Source organism: Cyanistes caeruleus, chromosome 1, assembly GCF_971803275.1.
Source record: "Cyanistes caeruleus chromosome 1, bCyaCae1.hap1.1, whole genome shotgun sequence".
Taxonomy (NCBI): domain Eukaryota; kingdom Metazoa; phylum Chordata; class Aves; order Passeriformes; family Paridae; genus Cyanistes; species Cyanistes caeruleus.
The window spans coordinates 137,371,659-137,396,867 of record NC_141701.1 but is presented as its reverse complement, the minus strand read 5'-3'; the positions used below and the strand labels follow the sequence as shown (position 1 = coordinate 137,396,867).

The following is a 25,209-nucleotide window of genomic DNA, read 5'->3' as shown; positions in this document are numbered from 1 at the left end:
TGTGTCTTCTGCCAGCCTGCAGCCCAGGGGACTCCAGGGGATCCCAGCACACCTTCTACCACTGTGCTGACAGTAACAAGGTACATCACTTGAATTTTGGACATGGCGTACAGATCGTTTGAAACAACGAAGGAGTATTTTCATCAGTTCTCTGAACAATAATAAACAGATTTATGCCTTTGTTTAACAATCAGTCATGCATGAGATGTAACAATTTCCAGTCCCTGTTTCTTGTCTATCTTCCTGTTTATAAAAAGTATTCAATAAAAAAAAAGTATTGCTCAAAGGAAGGATTTAATTGTAACTACCTTTTCATTGCCTCAGCTAGAGCGCATAAAACTGCATTTTACACTCTGATGTTGATCAAATTTTTGGGTACTAGTCCAGATACTTTGATAGTATTCCAAAGTAAGTGGGTGAGTATTAAAGAAATTAGTCTCGGTCTATAGTTTTATAGATCAGAGCAGGATTATTTCAATTTAAATAATTGCATAGTTGATATGGTTGCAAAAACTACATTCTCAAAAAACCCCCAGCTTTGTTCAAACAAGAATTTTATTTGACCCAATATGAGACATTTAATTTACTTTTGATGAGATAAGATGTTTTGAAAATAATTTTGCTGGCATTCAAAATGAGATTTTGAAAGAAAAATGCCGTTCCATTTTAATAGCACCAGAACAAAAAGATTTGACTTTTCTGATCTTCTTTCTCTAATCTCCATTTCTGTTCAAAATTATTCATTTAATTTTATCCCAATTCACAACTGGATTTAAAAACACAGATATGCCATCTGGCCAAATCCATGACAGATGTCTTTTTTACTTCAGTGTTCCATTATTATAGTGACAGGCCTTACACCATGCTATCAGGGAGAAGGAGAGAGGAAGGAAGTCTGTGAGAAATAGCGGATAATTTAATATCAGGCATTTTTCACAGTATCCCAGGCAATACAACTAAAGGCACACTAAATATAAAATCCCTACCAACTAGATCATAACAAATTCAGTGTTGTGGCTTACTGGCGTCTCCACACCAGAAATCTCTGTAGAAACTTAATTATTTAATCAAAAGTGGCAGAACAAGATAGTGCAATTTTTAACAAAGATGGAAGGCATTGCTGCCATAAAGAAAGTATTCATCCCCTAGATTTAGACCATGCTATACCCAGGGAAATAGAGTCATATTAAAGGTGAGGTGTTTGCGATTTGCAGCAGCAAGATTGCTAATTCTGCAGAGGATTTTCCTCTATTGAATTGCATGGGCTAACAGTTCATTCTGTGAGAATGCAAAATACATTACTCAATAATCATTTAAAACAGCACTTGATTTTAAATCTGAGATCTGGATCTCCAAAGGAAAAGAAAACAAACAACTAAGTATGAAACTTAGGATAGATCTACAATAAAATGAACAGATTTCCAAAATACTGGGAAGATCCTGTGATTTTTTAATGTCAACTGCATAATGCACATTGATGCTTCAAATCCAGGCTCATCACTGTGAGACACAGAAGTAACACCTTAACTTCAAACTCACGTTGCTTTGACAATCATCACCTTGTTTTGCATTGCAGTTACCACCTTTTTACAGATGTTGCTGAGAGACATTTGGCCAGAGGAGGGGAATAGCCAAACAATTTTGCTTTCTTGGATATTTGGAGGCTTTTTGGGCTGGTGGCCATAGGAGCTGGATATTTCTGCTAAGTATTTAATAACAGACCAGGTTATATGTAGATATTTGCTCTCTGTTTGTGTGATTGGATGCACATCTTGCATTGATTAACACTGGGAGCAACGCTGGGCAATGTTCACAGCTGGAGCCTGCATGTGCATAGCAGTGTGGTGAACTGGGGCCTCGCACAGGGCACTGGAGGACTGCCCTTCTGCAGGGAAAATGAGAGATATTTGTCCTTGGTGGAGAAAGGAGGCTTTTTACCCTGCTAAACCACAGACCTTTAATCCAGGATTTCTGTACAAGGCATGGAGAGCTGATTTCCACCTTACCTAGGTTCTCTTCCATCCTCATGGATGGTGTTGGTTCATCAGCAGGTGGGGCCTTTAAACACAGCACCCATGTTTCCTCCTGCAGTTAGGAGATATATTTTTCTGAAGGTGTGGCTAATTTATGGTGGTGTTGGTGCTTGCCTAATGCCATATATTTCTCCTCCTGAAGCCAGTACACACAGTTTTCTGTGCCATGTTTTCACCTACCTTTAGTGCTGCCCTTTCCCAGCAGCTTTCCCATGCTGCTCAGATGCTGAGCCTGCTGCTACATCCCAGATCCTCCCATTTATCCCGCTTGGGACTGTGGCTTGGGCCATTCTTGTGGGACACAGTGAGGTCTCTATTGCTAACACACATGCCTTGCACGAGGCACTTGGCTCGTGTATGTACAGACCAACAGGTGGCTTTCACTCCCTGTCACAAACTGGACATTCCTCAAGTCACTATCAAAAGCCATGGAGTGTGAGAAGGGCTGCTCTGTTTTACTGGGTTCTTCATGGCTGCTGTACTCCCACCCCAGTGCCTGTGTGCTAGGCTTGCCTGTGCTATGTCACACGACCAAACTTTGCCACATGCTAGTCAGCATCTTTCATCCTTCCCCTCAAGAGAAAAAGCAGTTGTGAGTGTGCGTGTTCATGCTTCTTCTGACAGCCCGTGGCTCAATATGCATGTTAGGTCAAAGGAGTGCACCTTCACAAAAAGCAGGAGAGAGGTGATGGGCTAAGGGAGGCTTTGTGAGTCTGTTCTGCCAGAGCTTGCTCCTGAGAAAGTTCTGTTTCACACAGAGACGTACAGAAAGTCAACTGTGCAAATGAAATGGTATTTACCAGAGCCCTCAGCTGGAGCCTGGGGTCCCTGAACCCAGGACCATACATATGACTTGACAGCCAGCACAGAGAGAAATTAATGTTCATGCTTGAGTTTATAGTAGCTCATGCTACTTGATAGCCAAAATTTCCAAGCAGCTGAAGACTTCATGCCCATATCCTGTGCTGCCACAGTGCAAATAGGAGACTTGACAGGTTCAGTCACCACTAGGTCAAGATTTGTCAAGTTGATGATTCCTTGCAGATAACAGGGTCACCATCTCATGGCTGAAGAGATAAAGAGGGAAAGCATGGGTATTTCCACATGAAAACATTGTGTGTAAAATTAACTAAAAAACTCCAAATGAAACTAAATTAACCCACAACCAGCATAAAATGTGTGGACTCCAAGAGAAGACTGAAGACTCTTATCTGACAACCTGTACATTCACATTCAGCTCTAGAAAGCCCTTTTCCTTGCCTGTGCTGATTTTGATCCAGATTGGGATCATCCTGCTGGTTATGATCCATATATGGCACTGGATTGGAAGGGCTTTCTGTAATCTACATGTTGTTGACTTTTGATTCATGCCTGCTAGGGCATTTCCCCAAGAGGAAGTATTTTGGTTAATTTCTACTGCAATGTCTTGAGGGGATTTTCCTTTCAGTGAGATCATCAGACCTCACAGCAAAACAGAGCCAAATATGTTTGGCATTTGGCTGAGACACACCGTGAAAACCGGTGAGTGAGAACGGGGTGAAGCTCTGGCAGTGAATCAGCAGTGGTGCTCTGTGCTGGGCCCATCAGTGAGTGAGCACACAGAGGATAATGGAACAGTTTAGTTTGGAATACACCCTTGAGATTGTTGAGCCCAGCTGTTAACCCAGCACTGCCCAGCCCAGCATTAAACCATGTCCCTAAGTGCCATGAATACACATCTTTTAAATACCTGCAATGGTGACTCCACCATTTCCCTGGGCACCCTGTGCCAGTGCTTGATAGTGCTTTCAGTGAAGACATTTTTCCTGATACCCAATCTCAGCCTTCCTGGCACACATAAATGTGCATAGGTGCTTAAATATATGCAAATGTGGACAACATAGGATCATGGAATTGTTAAGGCTAGAAAAGATCTAAATTATTTTTTTGCCTCTATAAAACCCTGTACTTACTGCCTCACAGTACTGCTGGAGGTGTGCTGGACACCTAGCAGTGAGCTGGCAGGAGCAACAAATGTACAGAAAGTTGGGTGATACTTGAAAAAGGTCTGGTTTCCCAGGTTATTATGGTCTTTAACCTCAGCCATTATATATTTTTGCCAAGTCCCAGAATATTTGTTTGAAATATCATCAAAAAACTCCTGACAGTTTGTGCATGATCAGACTGGGACTCTTTGGCATGTGTTGCCTGAGTGCATTGTTTCTTTGTCTGGTCTTTGATACCAGGCTTGGAATATGGCACTGGCAGAAGACAAGAAGTCCTTAGTCTTGTCTCCATAAAAAGAGTTAGACAGACTAAGGAGTTAAAAGATAATGGAGCTTTTCTGTAACAGTCTTAGAATAGCAAAAACCGAGGTTATTTACTGTTCCCACACTCAGAGAAGTTTTAAATTGCTAGGTTAACTAGCCATTCCTGAAAGAAATTTTCTGTGCACCAATGTACTCTTTGTGGTTGAAGCAAAAAATTACTTACAGACAGAGCAATGTTTCTTGCAAAGAAAAAACTTCAGCCAATGGAATATTTTAAAATTCAGCTGTGAGGTCTGTTAGCTTCTTTCTGGCTGAGGGTTAATTTGATATATGCATTTTCTGCAGACAGATAAAAGAAACATCTCATTTGCTAAGTGACATTGTCATGGATATGTGATGTAAAGTAGAACATATTCAAAAACTACCCTTGGTTCTATTCCATTTACTGCTGATGGCACTGAGGTGTAGTGTAAGCACATTGCAAGCCAACTTCTGATGTCAATTACATCAGTGTAAACAAGATTAGAAATTGGCCCAAGCCTATGGGTTTAAACATGACTGTCTTGAACTTCATTTTCAGGACAGATAATGTTTTCAAGGAAAACAATGTTAATTTTAGCAGATTTTTCTCAGCACATTTTGGCAACAGTTCTAATGTATTCCCAGCACTTGGCTTTATGTTACTGTTCATTATATTGCCTGAGCAGCAGCACAAATCAGCCTGTCAGATGAGATACTTCAATGACCAAAATACAGGTTTGGAGGCTGGGGACCAATAAGGAGAGAAATGCAAACAACTGTCATTAGGCATGGATTTCATATTTTGTGAATGACATATTTTCCTCTGTGGTAGGTCTGTACCAGGTCTGCTGCTCTCCCATCTGCTATTCAACACTTAGGCTGCTTATTATTAGTTGCAGAAATGCATAACACATTTCAAACAGATCAGTGGTATCAGAAAACTTGCCATCATGCAGGAGCAGAAAAGTCCAACAAGATAAGAATGAATTTGTTTTCTCTGTCCACTGTAATCTTTTTGGATACTCTAAGGACAACATTTCTTTGACCTCTTGAGTAATTTACATACTTAGAGAAAAAGAAATACCATTTCTCCTACATATGAAATATCTTAATACAAACCTGAATATGTTCTAAGGAAAAATAATCAGGACAGCAAAAGTCTCAGACAACCTTTTAGCAACATTTTGTTCTTCCTTTTGAGACTTGGTGAGAGGCTTTAGTGATAGCCTTTAATAAAGGCGTTGTTGCTCCTATGAATGTTGCTGAGCTAACCCAAGATTCAGGCCAAAAATATGGACAAAAATGTTCTTTCCAGACAAGATGAAAATTTATAAAGAGCAATTTTCAAACAAAAAGGAGCAACCAATCTTTTCCTCACAGAAGGTAAAGGATCTTAAAAAATGACCAGCAGGCATCCAACCCAAGTCAACAAGCAAAAAACTAGCTAAGGAGCACAAGCATGCAGGTAAACATGTGAAAGATCTAGTCACTAATGAGAAACATTTACTCCCTCACTATCTGGATAGTGTGCAGATCCTCCATTCACTTTTTTTTTTTAAAGAAAAAAAGCATTTTCTGTGCTATAATTTACAACAGCTGGGAGCAGTTTGTGTGTGTGTACGTACATGTGTGCATGTGCTGGACAAAAGAACATTGCCAATTTGAAAAGGAAAAGGATGGGCACTGTTTTTGGAATTTGGCTCCAAAGGGGATATCTAATGATATGAGAAAGATTAAGCAGAGAAAGCTGGGGGATCTTCTAGACCCAAGACTGCTGCAACATGGGTGGGCTCAGCAGGGTCTGGGCACATCCTGTGTTACCAGTGATACAGTGACCCTGGTTCAGAGATTTCACAGCACTGTGGAGCAAGAGGGTGGGTACATTTGTTGCAAAGGTTTCTTTAGCCAAAATCATTCTGGGCTGATGCCTGGCCAGTGACTGATAGCTGGGTGCAGAAATTTCAATTTCTTATACATAAATATAATGAGGTATTTATAATTTTCCTGAAAGTTTTGGGGTTGAGATATTGGGGAAAACAAAGAAAGAGACACTTTGAGAGCTCTCTGAGCAGTAAATGGCTCCCTTTGGCATGCTCTGACAGGCCATTTCATTTTAGCTTTGCTGAATCAGCTTAATAGGGAGAACTCAAAACTCGTTGCCAAACTCTTATGGCAATTTCTCTTTACCACAGTGGTCACAAACAGATGTTGTTATACTCTGTATTGAGAACCAAATATTCCTTGGGGCAGGTTTGTGTAGGATGTACTAGACAGAGTAATGCAGATTAAAATTAGGGAAAGGCTGAGAGTTAGGCATGTACACAGTGGACGTGAGCATTTGAGTTTGTCACATGGAACACACAGATTCTACCAAAAACTTCTGTGTGTGACATCAGCCAGTGTGACACCAAAGCACATCACTGCCTATGCTACATCAAATGCAGCTCTGGAGGGGCAGGGCAATGGTGATGGTTGTTTCTCATATTTTTATCTCATAAAATGCTCTAAGTGGAAGCAGGATATACAAATTAACCATTTTCCTTCCACAAGGCTGCTGAAGCAGATCGACACAACCAGGCCATTTGTACAAATTATAAACTGGCTTCCATGGGAGGAGGTGCACTCAGCACTTCAAAGCCTAGCAGAATTAGCCTTCCAAAGAGGCATTGCCTGACTCCCATTCCTACCCCCAGAAGAAGGCAGAGGTTATATTTAAGGACTTAGCATTGGTCTTTTGCTGCTGGATGTGATACTGATGCCCACAAATGTTCTCTGGGACAGGTTCAGCTTTTATTATGGCAGTTCACATGGGAGAAAAACACATTTTTAAGCATGTTATTTTGAATTGCATACAGGTAAGTCCTATTCAGTATTCAGAAGAGTATGTAATTATGCTATTATAAATATAATAATTCTTTTAATATCATCAAAAACTTCGCTTGCATTTCATGACAAAGTTGTTCATGGCTCTCTATAAACAACGTAGGGCATCCTTCTACTCAATTCTTTACAATCAAGGCATTAGAGCAAGACTCAGCACAGAGACAGCCCAGTACTGAAGGACAGATTTCTAGTTTTCAGGTTCTGGGGTGGCTAAGCAAGGCTGAGCCTTGGTTGACTTTGCTGCACCCTGTGAAGTTCCCAGTTTGTCTGAGCAGAGGAAGATGGAAGGCAAAGCACACCCTGATCACAGGCCACCTCAGCTCTGCTGTGCAGACAGGCTATGTCAAGGATGGACAGGATCCTCCAAAATCTCTGGCATGTCCTCTTGTCCTCCCTGACCAGTAACTCCCCTCCCCTCCAATCAGACCCCCTTTGTCATTCATTTTGCCAGCTTTGTGTCAGTTGTACCTATGTCCAAAAGTGCCGTTTCCAGCAGAAAACCCATCATGTGGATCATGGGTTTTAATTAATATATCCGTACATACTTTATGCCTGAATGCATGCCCTAATTTATGAGTAACAACAAGGATGTATTCTCCAAAGAAAGTAATACTTGACTAAATTGTTCTCTTGACGTAAACCTATAATTTAAAAATTATATATATTTAGAGTGCAAGTCAAAACAGGAAGTTTTGCATTCCCAAAGCGGATAAAGATATTTCTGAACCTAAATATCTAGTGATACAAAATTGTCATGAAATGTCTCTCCCTTCCCTGCCTAACAAAACCACTCTTTACTAAATAAGCCTGCTATTTATGGGAGCACTTTTCTGTACAGGCAAGTTTGCTCGCACAGCCTCTTTAAATGGAGAGACTGGGGATTTTCACAATCACCATCTGTCCAAAGACGATTTTGCCACTGGAAAGTGTAAGCTTATCAACTGAAAGCAAAGTAAAACTGGCACTGGAAAACCATTTCTATAAGTTCAGATAAGAAGGAAGGTATCAGGGAAAATCAATTCAGAGCAGAATTGATTCAGAGCAGAAAGCACCCAGTGGGAGATATACTAAATGCAGAATTTTGCATCTTAGCTAACACTGAGATCTATCAACTCCATTCATCCACCATGGGGGCTAGCCAGTCTCTCCATCAGCTCTAAGCCATCTGGCACAACTGGTTTGGCTGCTGACAGATGTGGCAAGGATCAGGGCTGGGTGCTGTGATGCTACTGCAGGAGTGAATCTGAACATCAGGCGAGAAACATTAACAGCAAAATAAAACACGTCATAAACAGTGGGGAGGAAAAGAGATTAAACTGTGGCAGGGATCAGCCGATAGGGACACAGTTTGTATGCTGTCTGACTCCTTACTTCCACTCGGGGAGCCTTTGTGTAGTCAACCCTTCAGCAGGCAGGAATAATGCCTGCACAGATTGTGACACAGAGCTGCAGGAATCACTCCTCTCTTTCATCACAGAGTTGTCTGCCTGCAGCATTTGCCACGGAAGCAAAGTAGTCTGACTCTAAAAGCGTTTAGGAATTCACAAAGCAGCAAAATCTACATGGATGAATCTAGGTCTACACATGTAAGCACATATGTATATGCTACATGTTTTATTTATAAGTCAAGATTTTGCATAGGAACTGGTTGAACAGATGTCAAAGCAAGTCCTCACAAAACGTGTTCCAACAGAAAAGAGTCAGTCTGGCAGGAGAGCAACTAGAGACACTGGAATACCAGTTTTGCTAAAGACCTAAATCCCAATGTAGTTTCTAATTCACAATATTCAGATATTAATAGCTGAAGCAGTGACTCAGAAGAGACAGATCTGTTGCCTCAGTGCTCTTTTCACTATTTTATGAGGCACAAACAGAAACTTTAACCCATGATTAATTCCATGGCAAATTCATATTATTATTGTACAGTGGAAACCAGTAGATTCATTTTCCATTGTATTTCTGCATTTACTTCAGGAAATGTTTTGGGTATGTATCCTGGAGGGATCACCTTGCTGAGCTGTCTTATTTCCCAGACACATTTCTCCTTACAAAGACAAAGTAAGGGGGATGACCTGATCCAAGACCTGTCTTGGCAACTATTTACCATAACTTCAGCCATCAGACCTTGCTCTAGGCTAAAAGGATAGCATGACAATAAAATGACAAATCCTATAACAATACTGCCACTTCTGGTAAGCTGGTAAGTCATCCATAGGTGATCAAAAGGTGGGCTGTGCAATTCTACAGCAGTATGCTTTTCAAGTAATTTAATTTTATATGTAACCCTGCATCTATCAGGAAGGCCCCTGAAGCCATAGATTTTAGAGAATCTTTTGTAAATAATCATCTGGCTGTCAGAGTATGCACATGTCCATTTGCTCTCCAGAACACTGCTTTAAAAAGTACTAAGCATCCTCATCTGTTCAGAGCTGCAGAGAGGATCCCAAGAATGCCAAATGCCAAAATCTGCTCTGCAGTTTGACTGGACTTCGGTGAACCAGGTTTAGCCAAGTGTGCTGTACTTCTGTGGCCTTGGATACACCTTGAATAAAGGTGCCTTAGACCAACCTAATGCAATCTCCTCTTTCCTAGACACAGCCTCGTTAGTTCAATGAATGTTTAGCCAAGACCATGCTAGTGCTATCACATTGCCTAATGAAAACACCACCAGCCCTCTCAGTCAATTTCTCCATGAAACAAAGCTTTGTGTTCATTATTTCCTCTCAATGTATGTTGTTGGAAGAATACATTGCATTTAAAGTTTCCTGCCTTCCTAATTAATGTGATTCATCCAATTGTACATAATAATTTTCATTATTTCATGTAAGTCAACAGTATTTTGCTAACAGAAGTTACAGCATGTCTTCAGCATGTACTAGAAAGTAACCAGAGGAATGCCAGAAAAATAACAGAAATTACTTCAGGCACTTTATTCAGTAGGTTTTCACTTAAAAAAAAAAAAAAACAACAAACTTACACCCTTTTCTGATGGTTTTACAGTACATTGCATAATAACCTATTATTATGTGATTTTTTTTTATCACACTCACCTAAGGCAGTATGAGCTCTTATAACTGAAATGAAATATTGAAACAGAATTTTCTACCAACTACACCATTATGAGTGATACTGATCTACAGCATCCTGCTCCTACTTTATTTATAGGGGACAATAATAAAATATTCCTACTAACTAGATTGTTTTATGTCATGGAACAGAAATGCCAAAATCAAGGTCAAGAGTATGTCAGTGGTTTAATTTCCCTAGTGCTAACCCACAGTAAAATTTCTCAGGATATAGTCTGCTGGTCTCCTGCAAGTCATTATGTATTTAATTTTCTCCCTGTAAAGTGCTTTTCTTGAATGCAAAGCCTGTGTATTCTAGAGGTAAATACATTAAGATAAAAGGTTCAAAGAGTCTTTTTCTAAAGACATCTTGTAATGTCTCGTAAGCTTCCTTATGAAATTCCAGTGCAAACCCCAACCATACTGCCTTCAAAAGAATTCCCAGTGCATTTTCTTTGTTTGCACAAAGGAAGGAAGGAAAATTAAAGGAGAGGGGGAGGGGGAAGCTGCGGTCAATGTTATGGCCCTGCAGATTGCCAGAGTCAGACACCCTGGATCCTAAGAGTGAAAAAGATTTAGCAGACAGGGCACTGCATGGGAATTTGCTTTTATCTACTTGCCTTGGCTTCCAAGGCCTTCAGAGCATCTCATCTCTCAGTTACCACTGCTGCCAACTCACCCAACACACAGCAAAGCCCAAGCACATTTTGTGCCAGCAAGTTCTTGTTTCCTGGGTAGTGAGGAACCCCCATTAGAAACAGCCCAAAGCTAACTAACCTCTCTCAAATCACGCCTCTACAGCACAACTCCCCTAAAATTACACTGCTGAGCTGCCATTACTGGCTGACGTGCCTCCCAAACCTGTCCCACTGGTTTCTCTTACCACCTCCCAATCCCCTTCTTTTATCCACCCATTATTCTGTTTAATAGCATGGGCTGCTTGGGGCAGGGACTGCCTGCACTGTGCTTGCACACCTCCTAAAGCCCTGGGATGGGGTGTTCCAAACTGCCAGTGCCTGAGATGTTCTAATAAGTAATAATATAATCAGGCACAGGAGGAAGTCTCTCTTCTCTGCATTACAGAAAGTGGTAGGAAAGATGACGTAGATAAAACATTCTGCAGCAACCATCTTAATATGCAGTTTGACTTTATTTTGTCTCTCTTCCAACTCCACCACAGAATTTTTGCCAGACTGCAGGCAGCTCTGCTGCACAAAAGCAAACCCACAGCCCACTCCAGTAGGCCTGATGTCTCTGCAGAGCCCAGTAAAGGGATAAAATAATCCTTGCTACACTTAAGGTCACTCTTAGATTGGCTGTTGTGCTCCTGGTGGGTGACTCCCATTTCAGGAAGGTTGTGCTCCCCCTCCAGCACCACTGGGTTCAGAGTTTCTGCTGAGGGCTGTCCCTTGCCTATGATGCAAACATTCCTCTGAAGCCCTGCCCAAACATGCACCTGGGAGCTCAGATGAGTCCCAGTCTTTATGGTGCAGTTCTCTCTGCTGTGACTGAGCACTGGGGAACATGGCTTACCTGCATTCAGATTTCATCTCAAGAAAATAAGTTTTACAAATTCACAGTCTGCCTCTGTGCATGACAAACAGAGTCTCCAGTGGAAAGCAAGAGCTCAGAAAATCATAGCCAAGATTTTTGGGAAGTCCAAAATTCAGAAAAATTCCTGAAAGAAAACATGTTAAGCTTGCTAATATTTGTGCTGTTTGCTTGGCCATGTCATGCTGGCCCAAACCAGCTCAAAATGGACCCAAAAGAGTTTGTTCTCTAAAAGAGAGGCAAGGCATGCTGGGGGTAGAAAGGGTGGTAATCAAGTGCTCTGTACAGAACTTGGGAACATGGGTGCTGCGCCTCTGCCTTTCTAGTGCTCCCAGCAAGGGAAGGAAAAGCGGCTTGCATTACCTAGGCTGAGTGTAACTAGGTGATTTGTGCCTTTTTTCATGGTCATTTAAATACATTTTTCATTGTGTAAACACAGATACAGTAGCAGGAAGAGAAAATTATATGAGACTGCATCATATCATAGAATTATAGGATGGTTTGGGTTGGAAGGGACCTTTAAATGTCATCTACTACAATCCCCTGGCAATATAAGTAAAGACATCTGACCTAAAGGTGATGATAAGATCTGACCTATGTCAGAGCCTTACCAAGGGACTGAAATAAACTGGGAATTAGCTACAGAGGACATTCAGGAGGATGAGCACATGAAGCTGTGGATTCTTTGAGGGAATGTAAATGGGAATGAGCAGTGTAAAATCAGAGTGTACACACAGAGATCCACAATGGAGACCAAGTCCTCCTCTGAATATACACGATCCAACCACGGTGCATTACACCCGCTCTGGTGGGGACAAGTCAGGCAGGGAGGGCAACACTTCCCAGTACAGGAGCAGTACAGGAAACTTTCTCCTCACAGTGGGTCACAGTGGACCCTGCAGTTTAAAACAGGCTGAGATAACTCCTCACTGCCTTTTGGGTTGCAAAAAGGCTGTGGTTTTGTGCTTGCTTCTCCTGCATCCGACAACTGGTTGTCAAATTATCTCAGCCGCTAACTCATTTGCACACAGGTGACGCTCTACAGATCACCAGCAGCACATGGAGGACATCCAGATGCACCTCCATCAGCCACAACTGTATTTATTGGGCTACCAGTCTCTCCTTGTCACTGAAAGACAGCTAAGATTTGAACATTTATGTGCTCCAGACTGTGAGAAAATGAATCCAAAGAGACCTTTGTTTTACCTGCAGGTATACTGCCCTGTGCTGTGATCTTGTCAGATCTTGTCAAGTCATCAGCATCAGGGTAATCTTGGATGATAAAAGCCAGAGAAGACCTCACTGCTGAGGGAGGCTGTGCCTGTAAAATCATGAAAATGGGAACAATGAGGCACCAGCATCCTTTTTAAACTAATTTTACAAAACACTTTACAGAATCTTTTAACAGAATCTTTCAACACAATGACTAGGTTGGAAGAGACCTTCAAGATCATCAAGTCCAACACATGCCCTAACACCACAACTAGACCATGGCACCAAGTGCCACATCCAGGCTTTTTTTAAACCCATCCAGGGATGGTGACTCCAGGCACACAATTCCAGTACTTTATTATTCTTTCCTTGAAAAACCTTTTCCTAATATCCAACCTATATTTCCCTTGGCGCAGCTTGAGACTGTGTCATCTCATTCTGCCAGTTGCTGCCTGCAGTTATTAACAGCATATTATGGAGAACAGCATATTGTGAAGAATTCCAATTCTAAGATCCTACAGAAAAGAAATAGTAATGACTTAGGGCTGGACTGAGCTAATCCTCTTCATAAAAGCTGCTGGGTAGCCAGGCTTTTTGGCTTTTTGTTTGTTTTTTGTTTTTCTTTTCTCACTCTTTACTACTCTAACTTTAAAAGGTGATAGTGTCCATTGCACTGTACAGTCTGCAGTTGTTTTCTGGAACAGATTTTGGGATGCCTTTCTTAACATGGATATACACCTGGATGACTCTTGGTCTTTGCAATGGTTTCCCAATGCTGTGCAGCCACCCCTGGAGCTGTGGCTCCAGACCTCCTACAAAGAAACCCAGGGAGAAGAAATCAGGGAGGAGGTGTTCCAGGGTGCTTTGGTTTTTTTTTCAAAGTTAGAGGATGTAGGCAGTAGCAATGAAAAGGTAAGACACAGAAACACTCTCTAGGTGTCAAGAAGTCTCTGTCACCAGCCGGCAAAACCTTGTCTAGTCCCAGGAATCTTGATGGGAATTGAAATGGGAATGTCTGTCCTGCTTGGTGCATCTTAAAATGCATTGGCTAGCCCTTGTGCCAGGACCTGAAGTGAAATTAAAACAATTCTTGCTAAGAAACATGATCTTGTAAGTGCCCCATTACAGTGATGCCACAACAAAAATTGCTGTGTAACTCCAGGTCTTTCAAGGCTTGGAAATACAGCTAAAAAGCCTTGGTTTTGGTTTTATAAATTTTGAGTCCTAGTGGCAATACAGCAGACAGAAAATGTAACCCTCTGCAGCAACCACAGCTCAGTGAATATGTCCCTGTACCCAAGGAGAAGGTGGCAGGTTTGACAGCATAAGAAAATCTTAGCTCTGGCACCTTATTCTGAGCTCTGCCAAGGTGAGCTGGCTACACAGGTGTTAAGGAATATATTTAAAACAAGCTAGTGTGTGAAGAGAAGACAGTCACCTCCACAGAAAAATTATTTACCACCTTTGTGGAAAGGCAGATATACCTCTAGAAGTCATGGCTGGCTGAAGCAAAGAGAGTATCATCTCCCAAACTTCTTTCAAGGTGAAGTTAAAAAATAAAATAAAATCAAATCAACATAGATCTATAAAGTAATAGCCTCTGTGTGTGATGACCAGTCACATCTACTCACAGAAAGACCTGACAGGATCCAACAGTCCTTGTTATACAAAGAGGAGGAAATCCAAGTCATCTCACTCAGCTCAGTCAATCTCCACTAACTGAGAGAATAAAGGCCAAAACCCTGAGCACTGAGTTACTCAAGATTCCAGATGCTTTAAATATCCAGGTTGGTTATAAAATTACCATGATCTTTTCATATTGAATCCTAACAGGCATTTTCTCAAGCTTGAATGTTTGGAATTCAGTAAGTTAGGGTTAATTACAGAGTAATAGACAAGGAAAAAAATTCGATAATGGGAAAGACACAGAAGGGAATGAAATCCTGAAACTTCATGTCCTGGGTCTACTTCTGGAAAATCTTGTTAAAAAGCCCTGGTGCCTTGGACATCCAGGAGAAACCACCCTCAAGGTGAACACTGGACAGCCATCTCTGTTTTCAGCCTGTGCCCTGTGACCATGAAAGAAAGAACTCTGAAGGGGTGGAGACCTGTGCAAGAAGTGACAAATAAAAAAGCCTAAGGAAGAGAGTATGTAAATGGAGCACAGAGTTCACTCCCAAAAAGAAAGACAAAAAATGGTGTTCATGTTTTACTCAGGACAGGGCAATGGAGGTGAGCGAGTGGGTGGTGGCCAAAGAAAGCACAAAACTGGTAGGATGATGTTTTACATATATTGTCCAAAGCTGGAGGTCATTTTGCAGATAGTGCCTAAAGAAAGCATCTTATTCACATTTGTTGTGGATCCAGGGAGAAATGGGAGAAACAGTACTCATGGCATTATCCATAGAAACTGGGCAGAAGTTTCCCAGAATGCTGGAAGTGTTAGTGTTTATAAGATATCCATGTAAGATTTCACCCAAAACCTATTCCAACTGCAAGGTCTTGGAAAATTAAAAAATTCTTTTGTTCATGCCTGGTTAAGTTAGCTGTCATTAAAATTAGTGGTTGGTGCTATGCAGCAAGTTAGTTCCCGATTTTTCTGAGCATAAAACCTGAGTGACGGATCAGATGCTGATGTAGGCTGCAGAAACACAGCAGCAGGCATCTGCTCCAGAAGGTTTTTCTGCAATGTTCCTAAAGCTGGTTGAAATATACTGAGCTTGCCAATATAAAAATACTGAATGTTGCTGACTCCTCTCCAGCACTCCATGGTGTTTCTCCCATATCCCTGCTGCACCATGCAGGGCTGGCAGTTTATTTCCTCCCTGCTGTAGGGGAGCCACAGACCCCCCTCAAGTGAAGCAAGTTTCACATACAGTCAGTTTGCACAAGTAATTACAGCAGGTTTGTTGCTCAAGAATACAAACAGCCCACATCTTTCATGATTGTGCAAGAAACTTCGCTCAGAATAAAGCCCAAGATTCAGAAGGCTGGGGATTTTTTAAGTGTAAGCTGAAATAAAAGTTTCCATGGCTATTTCTGATTTCTAAACCAGCCTTTCTGTTTGTAAACACCCAGGCAGCAGAGAGGTTGTCCTCCCTCCCCTCTCCCACGCAGAACCATCTTGCTACTTTACCTCACCCTCTCCAAGCTGCCTGCTGGCTCTGGAAACTGCCTGGGAATGAGACAACAAAGGCTGTGTGGACAGTAGCTAAAAATGCCTGGAAAAGCAGTCCTTGGTGGGCAGATGAGCAGACACTGTCTGTTTCCCCTGTCTGTACACAGGGAACCCTTGTGCTCAGAAAGGAAAGACGAGCTACAACACACCATGCTAACTGTTCCCAGGGTTTCAGTCCCATTTTTCAGTTAAGACCAAGGATTTTCCATGTTACTTAGTGCTAAATCTTTGGGGTTTGTGGCTGGTCAGAGAGCCAAGTATCAGCTAATCAACCAAGACATCTTTAAAAATGGCTACATATAGGTGAATTTTAGGTGTTGAGATTTCACCTTTGAACTTTCTTTTACTAAAGTTATTATAACTGTGCCAGACAGGAACTCTGCTGGTGCTGGCTTTGGGCAGTGTGTGTAGTTTCATGGGCTGGGCAGTGCTGCTGACTCCATGACTTTGCTCAAACCCTCTCTTGGCCCTTGCAGCTGGGCTGTGCATGCACAGGTACTCCATGTCAGCCTGGGAGAGCAGCGTGGCTCCACCTGCTTTTGTCAGGATAAGGCACCTCTTGAAACAAGCTGGAAGTCCTCTCTTTTCCCTTTTAAATTTTCTTTCCTTTTTTACCCTTGCATTTTGCTCTGTGGCTTGCACATCAAATGAGAGGAGTATGTCATTGATGACACAGTGGTGAGTACATATGCTGAGGGGAGTCCAGTTCTGCTCCTTGCTCCCATTTACCCAACTGGTCATGCCCAGGCTCCGCCAGACTTCAGCCTCTGTTGCTCTTTAGGGGAAGCTGCACAGAAAGGACAGAGGGATGCTGGGGGCTTTCTCTCAGGCACAGAACCACTGGACATCGCCAGCAGGAAGGTCCTGTTTCAGAACATTCCCCTTTCCCCCTGAGGCAATTGATGGATATAGGTTCTCATGGGTCACTGCTGCATCTCAGCTCCAGACATCCTTTCTTTTGCATCCCTCACCTTTCCTGGTCAGGAACTTCTGAGTTAAATGAGAAAGATTGTTTCTCATTGGACCTATAGAGTTCAGTTTGGGGAGGGGAGGGGAGGTGGTAACAAGAGCAACAGCCTCCATCTATAGGATAAGAGCGAGAAAAAAGAAGTAGTTGAATCCCACATACAGAGATAAACGCATTAAATTTTTGTCTAGAAAAGAGAATTTCAGAGACCTTCAAAGACTAAGCATTCAAATGAGCTGAATTTCTGAAACAGCATGGCATCAGATTTTTTCCTTAAGTACCTGGCATCAAAGCTCAAGCACAGAGTAGACAGCTGAGGCTTGCAGGTAACCCTGAGCATCCCCAGGTGAACTTGCTCTGTAGCACTGGTTCTGTGTATTTACAACTGCAGCAACAAGGACTGCTTCAGCAGGCTTGTATGGGCTGAAAATTCAATATGAGAACTCAGAGTGTGGAAGTGCTGACAGGATAAAGGTATCCTCACAGTGTTTGAACCCCGTCCAAAGCTAACATAAGTGAAAACCTCTGGAGAAGCTGTTCTTGTTGAACTGCAAGTTGCCTTTTTTCCCCTATTTAAATAAGCCAAAGTAGTTAAATTGAGATGATAAGAATCTGAACTTTATCAGTGAATTCTACCTTTCAAAAATAGTTATTCAAATTCTTACTTCATCAGGCTTTAGGAGGTAACACATTTAAAAAAATAAAACATGGAAAAAAATCCATTTGAAGGTGCTGGCTTCATCTGCATGGCAATGAAATGTTCTCAGGAAAGGCGTTTACTTTTAATTAACCATAAAGCAAATGCAAACCACCATAGGCCACATTTGAGAAAATTCTTCAGTTCAAAGTGAGGAAAAGGCTTTTGTTAAATGAAATTATAAGTGAATACCATTAAATACGTGTCAACACAACCATTAGAGCAATCTATCTGTCCACCAGCATAAAGAAAGCATAAAGTCACACAGGTGAGTTATGGGCCTAATAGAAGTGTGATTGTATTTTTTCCACTTTGTCTCCAGGAGAGATAGGTCTCTCCACAGCAAAAGACCACCAGCTCAAAAGCAAACCCAACCCTTAACCAGGACGGGGTGGCTCCAACCTAGAAAGCTTTTACAATACCCACTCATGGATGTATCACCCTGCTCCTCACCAGTGGTATTATTTTATTCTCTGACATGACAGGCTGTATTGTTGTGCCTGTAGCCATTGCCTCCATTAGTACTTACCTCTAGTTAATGCTGCCTCTTGTCACCCAAGCTCAGATAAGGAACATTCTGGCATGACCCAGGGCTGTGCTGGCTGCTCTGCAGCCGTGCTGTGTGTCCCACTCTGGGACACAGGCATGGCCAGGGAGGATGCAGACTTTGAGGTCAGAGGATGGGTAGCTCCTGTTTCACCCAGGGATGCACACAACCCCTGCAGCTGACCAGCTGGTGTTGGGGCGGGGACAGCCTACATGTCAGGTCACTCATGCATCAATGCAGCCACCTGCTGAGAGCTGGTCCATTTTTTTTTAATTGCTACTCTTCATTTATTTCCCTCTTTGGACCACTTCTCCTTGAGCTTGGAGTTATTCCTCTGGGGTGGGTCTGCCCCTTCTTGAAGAGTAGAAAACCCTTAGTGTACCATGGGTGCTGGTAACAGCAAAGATATATCAAGTCATCATAACAAAATCTTCTGGGCCAATTTCCAATTCCACCCCTACACAGCTAGCACTATAAAGAAAGGTTTACCAGGGTAAAAAACCAAAATCCAACCAAACAACAAAACAAACAAACAAACAAACAACAAAACCATGCAAATAAACAAGAAAACATAAGGGAGGGAGCCTGAGCACTTCTCTGCTTCCAGCCTCCATAGTGCTCAGCCTGAGCTGGCAGACCTCCAAGGACATTCCCCCAAGGGAAGCTGGTGCTGACTTTTCTAGAGATGGGCCTTTCTATTTTATTTCCTTTTGCTTAGAAGGGGAAAGAAGTGCACAGTGATGCTGACCCCGTATAGCTGCATCAAGACAAAGGAAATGCTGCTTCTATTTTTTTGCTCAGATGTGCTTCCCCTTCCAGGAGCCACTATCCTGGAGGAGCAGGGGGTGGTGATGCTGCAAGAGGAAATGCTAAATACAAGAATGGCCAAATGTAAGTTTGGTGATGTCAGCTCTGTGTGAGACAGGAAAAACAAGGACTATGTTCAGCTCCACCAGGCTCAACAGAAAGGGTATAAAATGCTTCTGAGTGGGCTAAACAGCTCCAGACCCAGAAAAAGACAGTTGAGTCTCTGAGATTATACTTAATTGGTGTTGTGGGAAGGCAGCCTCTCTGCAAGGCAGCCTACGCTGTCCCCTCGCACAAAGCCTTTTCATGAGCTACAGGGGACATATTGCCAAACCTCTTGCCAAATACCAGCCTTATAATGTCATCTCAGGAAACAGAGGAGCCTGAAGCCACCAGGACAGTCTCACTGCCCTCATGGCCTGTCCCTGCCATCCCTGCTCTTTGTCCTGGGATAATTTGCCCCTGATCTCCATGCCCCAGCCCTCCTAGGCTGGATGTTGGCCTCATCCCACCGCCTGTAGCAATGTGAGTAGCAGCACGGGCAAAATTTTCACATAGGAAAGGATCCATATTGCCAGACCTTGTTCAATCATCTGTTCAGGATTCATCTGCAGCTGTGAGGAAGCTGGGTTAGAGTCACACAGCCCCCCGAAGAGCAAGACAGTGTAAAGTATTTACTTTGTCCAAGCCGGCTTTCCTTGCAGTGACAACACACACACACACACAACTCTTCATCACACCAAGAGGCCAAATTTTCCATTTTGTCTGTGTCTGCATCTGTCTGTGCCAGGCTGGTCTGACAGCAGGATTTTGTCCTAAATATGCTACTGCCTCCCTAGCAGTGCTCAACCTGCTTGGAGCTCATCCAGCTAGATGTTTAAAATAGGTTTAAAATTCCTTATGTGTGCCAGTGTAACGCTGATAGAGAGACTGACCCATGAGTTCCAGGGAATTAGGTGACACATTTGTTTCTCTGTGCTTTCTCTGCTGCTAATGGTAAATTTCCCACAGAAAAATTGTAATTTTTGCAACTTTGTCACTGGTAGTTTCCACCTCTTGATGAATGTCACCATGAACCACCAGAATAATGTGCCATCTAGACATGGACAAGTCATGAACTTGTTTAGGACTTCATGTTAAATACAGACGGGGCTATAACTTCCCTCTCAATTTTTCATGTCCCTGATTAATTTTTGCATGGGATATTAGGAGCACGGGTTTGGCTGGATCTCATTCATGTGTGCATTTGTGCACGTTTGAGGTGTATCTGTGCGCAGATACATGCACCATCTATGTTCATAGCCAAATGTCTGACTTAAACACACAAAGCAAGGACAAATGTCCCAGAAAAAATGAGAATAATTTTGTTGGGGAAGAGGTGTGGAGGGCTTTTCTTTATTTCTTTCATTGGGCTTTTATGTGTTGAAGGTGTGGTCCAGTTGATTTAGTTTTGGTTTTTGTTGTTTTGGTTTTTTTCTCTCTAAAGGAACCATTTTACTGTTCTTAAAGTATTTTCTCAACTTTGAAACCTGAACCTAAGCCTCTTTTTTCTAACCATGCCTTGAAAATTGAAGCACTTGGAGCCAGATGCTGAACTGGTATATCCATAGGAATGCATCATTTTGTTTCCTAAAGGGTGCTTTTCCAGGCACCCTGTTCTGAGGCCAGGTTGAGCAGAGCAAGTTTGACCAGGCTGCTTCCAGGGGTCATTCCAGCTGAAATTTGTGGTTACATGAGCCCAGCCTAGTGGCTCCTGACTGGTGAGCCAGTGGCTCCCAGGGGAACTAACTCTACCAACACTGTGCTGGAGCTGGCAGCACTGGGGAGGTGCCCAAGTGGCCCTGGGCAGAGCCAGCCCACTCCAACCGTGCTCCTGGCCCCCAACTTGGGTGGGCTGAGACGTGGAGTTCTGCCAGGGTCCTATGGTGAAGAGGGATGGGAGAAAGACAATCTCTGGGGGTTGTAGCTGCCACATACACGTTGTGAAATGCCTCTCTAGAAGAAACAAAGGGGCTGCTGCATATAAAGCAAAGTCCCCAGTGAGGAGTGCTTCAGATGGTATGAGAAAAGGTCCCCAGAGCAGAGCACAAGAGCCCTTTGCCTCACTGTGCTGTTTTCGGCATTCCCACAACACTTTGCCTTTTGAGCTCAGGCTTGCAAGCTCCAAGGCAAATCAACAAGTTGAAGCAGGAACCTAATTCAAGCTCTGAATAAAACCCATACCTGACAACTTTAATTATTAGGCTGATGCGTCATATTTACATTAATTTGAGCACTACTTAGATTCAATTACAATAATTCTTCCAAGACATTGGAATAACTTAGCAGATAGCATATAGAATCAAAGATTAGCTGAAGAAACAGGTTTGCTCTCTACAGATATACTGTTCCTCTACCTGGGTGCTGACTACAGCACCCTGTGCACGGGTCTGCATGGATGTGCCTAACAGGGTATCAGCATCTGGAACAGTGTCAAAGGACAGGTACTGGAAAGCCCATGAGCCTTGGCCATAGTCCCAGGATCAAATTACAGGCCCTGTGGTGAGAGTCCACGTTCACCTTAACATGTGCTTTTGCAGACTGGAACTATTCTCGGATTCCTCTTTTGCTGTTCATTGATCATCTTGCAGTGATGCCCAGCACAAATTTTTTTCATCAGCCAGCTGGCCAGAAAGTTTATTCCAGATGATCTTGAGGTCCCTTGCAACCTGGTAGTCTATGATTCTATGATTCCAGATGGTATTTGGCTCATTCTCCCTCCCCTTTCCCTGCATGTTTTTCAGGAACACAGCTTATATCTGTTTGATACACAGCATGACAAAGCACTTAAGCCAGAGTGCCACACCACAGCACCATGTCACAGTCTGTTCTGATTCCTAGGTATAGCTTCTTTTGCTTGTGAATGATAAGGTGTTAAATGATCTGCATCCCCAAAGTGGAGAAACTCTTTCCCTCTTCCTACTACCAACACCTCAGGATCATACTGGCACACTCATGAGCCAGAAGAGTGAAAGCTACTGCCCAGGTGTTTTCCACCCTTGTATTTGGGATTCTTTCACTCACTTGGTGCAATATAAAGAGATGAGATGTATGGCTAAGAACTGGTCTTTCCCCAGGCATTAGAGATGAGAGCATAAGCAAACCAATTTTACAAGTCCAAGTTTGGAGTCCTACATCCCCACAGAACTCCTCAGTATGTTGGGGGAGTGGATGAACAGAAAAGCCCTTCCTCTGGACACAGATTTCACTCTCAAGGTATGAGAGTGAAATGATTTCACTCTCAAGGTATGAGAGAGCAAGTAAACTGGAGCTGCTTTAAAATCTTGCAAAAGTTCTGTGTTTCTCTGACTGTTCTAGCCTGTTCTAGAAGTTTCCTGAGCAGTCTGCCCTGAGGAAGGTCCCGATTTCAAAGGAAGCGAGATCTGGCTCTGAAAGGGACAGTTCCTCCCCAGCGATTTCTCTCCGCGCTGTTCATTGCTCCCGACACCGTTCTGCCTGTCCGAGCGGGGGTCCGGGCCTGCAGTGGGGGCTGAGCTCCACTCGAGGGAGCTCCTGCTTCTGTGGAGCCCAAAACAAACGCTGGCAGTGCCCTCAGGCAAAACCCTGCGGGTGACAAAGCCTCCGTGCCGGGGGGTGCAGGCAGGGGCTCCTCTGGAAGGCCGAGGAGATGCTTGTGCCTCAGCCTGAGATGCTCCTGGCTGAGGAAAGGCGGTTCCGAGGCTGTTGTGTTTCAGCCCGAGGTGTCCAGGCCTCCCATGGCTCTCCCACCTGTCCAGGGCTCCCCTGGCACTCCCACCTGTCCAGGCCTCCCCTGGCTCTCCCACCTGTCCAGGGCTCCCATGGCTCTCCCACCTGTCCAGGGCTCCCATGGCTCTCCCACCTGTCCAGGCCTCCCATGGCTCTCCCACCTGTCCAGGCCTCCCATGGCTCTCCCACCTGTCCAGGGCTCCCCTGGCACTCCCACCTGGCCTTGTCACCACAGATGCTCCAGCTGAGCACTGCTGAACGAGGGAGTGCAGCATGAGGGAAGGGAAAGGCCCCAGGAGGAGCTGACTGACCTGGCTCATAGGGTCACTGAAATGCTCAAAAAAGCAGACTGGAGGAACAAGGCCTACTTTGGTTATTTCTTAACCAGAAAAAGTTGACCTTACTGTGTCCTGCACAGTGACTTATCACAGCAGAAAACTGCATTTCCCAAAGGAATAACTCTCTCCGGAAGCTGAGAGAAATATACAGCTCTGGAAGCTGTATATAAGGAGAATGACTGAGGAGATAATTTCACTCCTTTAAAAAAAAAACAAACTCTTATGTCACAGGTCCATGGCTCGAAGTATCAAGACAAAAGCAGAGTCTAATCAAACGCTTAGAAAGCATCTGCACCTTCGGCAGGGCAGCGTTAGGGGAGCTGCTCCTCGCATCCCTGGTCAGCCAGGAATCCCACCAGTGCAGAAGCTTTTGGAGAAGGCCAGAGGGCAAAATCCATCCCTGGCTTCATTAGAGACCGTTAAACCTGATTCATCCTGTCTCCAGCCACTCCCTGACTTGCCTTTGGAAAGCCAGCACTCACTGAGGCGAGGCGTTCCCCAGCCAGGGTCAGGTGTCAGAGGCAGCTTCTCCAGCAAGCCGGTGTGAGTCAGAGTGTTTGGGAACTGCTCCAAGCTATTGGAAAAAAACAACTCCCAAATTAGCTGGGGTGGCTCCCAAGCGAATCCACCTCCGCGGGGAAGGAGGTGATCTAATGAAAGCGTGCGGTCAGAAATCAAAAGAGCCTGGAAAGCATTCCAAGCTGCATAATAAGATTTCACATTTCATATCTTCAAAGCATTAAGTGAACATTATCTAATTAATCCTCACAACACTCCTCAGAGATATTATCCCTATTCCACAGACAGAGAAACCAAGGCACAAAGTTAAGTCACTTGCCTGGGGCCAGAGAAGGGAGTGTCGAAGCTGGGATTAGAGTCCAGGAGTTCCTGGCGCCCAACTTTTTCCTCAGACTACTGGGTCATGTGTCTTCCCTGCAGGGAAGATAATAATGAGCCCATAATTACCCATACAAATTCCCAGTGACCAGGCTAACCCGTCTGTATAAAGCTATTTGTAATTCCAATAAACACACCCACAATTTAGCTGCATCCATGAACTACCAGTACTATCGCAGCCATAGGAATCCAGACCTTCAAACAGGGGCTGTTCATTGACAAAGCAAATCCCAGCTCTGACCCACTCCAAGGGCCATCGGAGAACTTCTTGTCCTTTGTAAATCCCTGGTGACCATCCATGTATGGCATGAGTACTGTGGGAGCTGTGGTGGCAAGGCGATGTTTGTGGAGAGGGAAGAGAGCTATAAAAAATGGACAAGCCCTTTGCGCACACATGCCCTTTTCCAAGCCTGATGCAGAAACTGAGACTTTTTGCTCAGTACAGGCTGAGAGCAAGTCCTCACCATCAAAGGAGAGGTTGTGTGGTCAAATACATTGCTCAGCATGGTCTGTCAGTCTCGTAAAATAAATGACCCCTTCCACATGTAGATACAGTTCCCTGAAATGGCCTTGAGCAGACTTACTGCAGCATCACTGGAAAACTCAGGGCACCCAAAGTGCCCCATGCCTTCAGCTCTTTCCCTGTCCTGCCCAGGAGAAGAGAGGATTAACCTGCTTGAGCTCTTGTGTACATCCCAAGGAGATGGCTCCGCCCTGAGCCATCCCATTGTGCCTGGGGTTTACCCTGTTTTTCCATCACAGTAAGGCCTCTGTGAGTGTGTGAGGGTGTGCACATGTGACACTTCTGTCATGCTCTGTGCCCTCCTCCACCAATACATTTGAATCCAATGAGCTGGTCTTTTCCACATGAGGCTCAGGCATTATGTGCCTGGTAACCTCCATCATTCAATCTTTTTCTGCTGTTAACTTAGCAGGAACACCTTTCCACAAAGCCTCTGTCATCCCTACTCCAACCAAACCTATTGCTACTCCAGAAAAGCGATCACCATGGAATTC

The 25,209-nt window shown here is 43.6% G+C and overlaps 1 long non-coding RNA gene across 2 annotated transcripts; it reads right to left on the bottom strand.

Annotated features, from left to right (window-relative positions):
• Positions 1-1,427: 1,427 nt before the first annotated feature.
• On the bottom strand, positions 1,428-24,908 carry LOC111924100 (uncharacterized). Of its 2 annotated transcripts, XR_015279059.1 has the most exons (6): positions 24,777-24,908; positions 24,134-24,228; positions 13,009-13,123; positions 11,785-11,929; positions 4,506-4,621; positions 1,428-3,100 (listed from the first exon to the last, which is right to left on the bottom strand). It is a non-coding gene; the product is annotated as an uncharacterized LOC111924100 (long non-coding RNA). The 2 variants fall into 2 exon arrangements; XR_002861466.2 differs by lacking the exon at positions 11,785-11,929.
• Between the last annotated feature and the right edge of the window lie 301 nt (positions 24,909-25,209).